A 3,227-nucleotide genomic window follows, 5' to 3' on the forward strand; every position below is an offset into this window, starting at 1 on the left:
AGAGCAGCCAGGTGGACCCTTGTAATACATTAACATAACTGTGTCACATTGTCAGCTCCTCCCGTGTCTTGCTATCCTGCTCATAACAAAATCAAAAATCCTTTTCTTAGTTTACAAGATTCTACAAAATCTAGTAGCCTTGCTCTCACCTATCAATCAATCTGCTTCAACCACCTTGGAGTACGCTCTTGCCTCAGGCATTTGCACTGCATGGATGCTCTTTCTGGAATGTCCTCTACTGAAATACTCACAAGGTTCATTCTATCCTTTCATTCACATCTCTACCCAAAATGCCTATCCTTGGAGAGGCTATCATGTCTGTAGCAGCACCACCTCGCCACATTCATTGTCTTCATAGCATGTATCATTACATCCAATTTTACAGCAGGTGTGTTTGTAAATTGTTTGTACCTCCCACGAAAATATATTCTTAAGAGCAGCAACTTGGTCCTCTTTTATTTATCTACTGCTCTTTAATATGTTTGGTGATTGATACGAATCAGTTGCTTTACTAAATGAATCAGTCAATATATACAGCGTTCACACTGGCAGTCTCAAAAAGCTGAGAATTACAAATCTAGACTTTACAGCCAGCTCATCTATATGCTTCTCAAATGTTAACTGTAAACTGCAAAACACTGAGACTCCTGCATCATTCAGATTAATTCTTCTACACTGTTAAAATATTAACTAGTACCAGAAATTTATCAATTCTGGCAGAAAAAAAAATGGAAACAATGACTTATAATGTGGCTTAACCAAACTGAATGTTTGACTATCATAACAAGAAACTGTTTATGTATTCATGCCTTATGTATTTTCACATAGTGTTAGTAGCATAAGTACATGATATGCATTGGCTTTGCATCTCAATTGTTACTAACATTGTTTCCCTACTTGTAGCAACCCTTTGAATTTCTTAACTTTTCATGATGTTTTTGTAGTTGACAGATATAGGTGAGTGATGTTGGGTGTTATTGAACACATGTTTCATTTCATATTCAATGTTTTAATCATTAGTTTGCATATATATTAATTATGTTTGTTTCTAAACATTGAAATTTAGCAAAGCATGTACACAAATATAACATTAATACTTAAATGTCCAAATGTTCATGCAGTTAGTTAAGATTTTGTTCTAAATTTACTTAAAATAAACCAAGCCATCAACAGATTTTTTTTTCCTAAAATAATGCTTGTATCTATATTCTGATCTCAACACAGAACTTTAGATAATGATTCTGTCATTCCAGTAAATTACCATACCTTATCCTGAAAAATGATAGGTTTAACAAGGTGATCACTATGGTATGATTCAGCTGTCAATTTAAAACATATCCTTGATTAGAAATTTTTCTAAAAAATAATACATAACTATGTAATTCTAATATTTTATTATTACTGTTTTATAATTTAAATTGCATATAGATTGACATTTAATATATATTTATACATCTACATATCTCTATATAGATACGTATATTTTTTTCTAACATGCACCTGAATTATAGTTGACACTAAAAGATAATTAGTAATAATAAAATCCAGGACTAGAAAAATGTTTTTATTCACCATAAAATGTACTTTCCAATTGCAACGTATGGTTTTTTGTATTTAATTATTCCTAATTAATTAACTGTATTTAATTATTACAATCATCAAGACTCTCAGTATCTTAGCACATTTTGCGGAAAGTACTATTGGTCATATACATTTTAAATATAACTTCCCATATTATAGCCACATAATCCACAAATATATACCATATAATAAAAATGAGAAATAAGTAGTCAATGTTCTAGATAATAAATTGCAAACTCTTTGTCAATGATATTTCTGACATAAAATTTCTAGATTTATTCAAATTAAAATGAGGCCAGGCATTACAGAGACCAAGCCTGTAATCCCAGCACTTTAGGAGGCCAAAGTGGGAGGATCACCTGAGATCAGGAGTTCCAGACCAGCCTGGGCAACATGGTGGAACCCTGTTTCTACCCAAAATACAAAAATTAGCCGGGCATGGAGGTGCATGCCTGTAATCCCACCTACTTGGAAGGCTGAAGCAGGAGTATCGCTTGAACCTGGGAGGCGGACGTTGCAGTGAGCTGAGACCACACTACTGCACTCCAGCCTGGATGACCAAGTGAGACTCTGTCTTGGAAAAAAAAAAAAAAAAAAAAAAGAGTTATGCTATTTCTCTATTAGTATCTTAGTATCTCTCTACCACCCTAATAATCCTACATCTTGGATTGTTTGTATAAAACAGTAAAATGTAACAAAATTCTAAGAGCTTTAAAAAGCTTGTAAGTTGTTCATAAAACAAGATAAGTGTATAAATTGTACGTTTCAAAGCAGAGTGAAGTAATATTTAATTTTAAAACTGACACAACTTTTTTAAAGTATGGGCTGAAGTTCACGAACCCATGGATTTCAATTATGTGCTATAATTTCCCACTTCATGCTAAATCAGGCATCATATTGTGATATTAAATATTTCACAAACTGAAATGCACATTACAGACCCAGAAAGTTATTGAAAAGAATACAAATAGCATATATCATGAAATCTCTCTACTCAAAGGAATCTACAATAGAAATTTTATGATAACTTGAAGAACAAGTAAACATCTCTCCATATTATTTGAATTCATTATATTCTATACACTTTATACTAGAGATGACTTATAAACATAATGCCAAATAAAATTACTTTTATAAAAACTGCATGAATTCAAGATTTCTATGCAATTTTAAAGAGAATTCATTGTTAGTACCATATATCACACACTTTTTAGAAATTGCACAAACTCTGTGTACACATACAGCAGCATGCATACAATTCAACACTTAATTATCTAAATGCTACAATATGAAGCATTTCTCAGTAAAAATGAAAAATATCATATTTGTATATGACACAGGAAACTTAAACAGCATGACATGTCACCGAAGCCATTCTAAAGGAAAATCCACGTTTTCAAAATAAAAACCACTTTATTCAGTTGTGGAAGTTTAGTTTTTCCAAGGTTCTACGAATTAATGAAGTAATAGGTAACACCCAGAGTTATATTTTTATATTTTTTAACCATATTTCAGTATATTTTATCCTTAGAGCACACAATACAGCTTTCTAGAAATTAATTATTTAGTAATTATACAATGTGTACTTTAATTGGCAACATCGAGTTTTCAATGAAGTTTTATCAATCTTGTACCATTTATTTGTA

The sequence above is a fragment of the Hylobates moloch genome, unplaced genomic scaffold (genome assembly GCF_009828535.3).
Source record: "Hylobates moloch isolate HMO894 unplaced genomic scaffold, HMol_V3 SCAFFOLD_3, whole genome shotgun sequence".
Classification (NCBI taxonomy): domain Eukaryota; kingdom Metazoa; phylum Chordata; class Mammalia; order Primates; family Hylobatidae; genus Hylobates; species Hylobates moloch.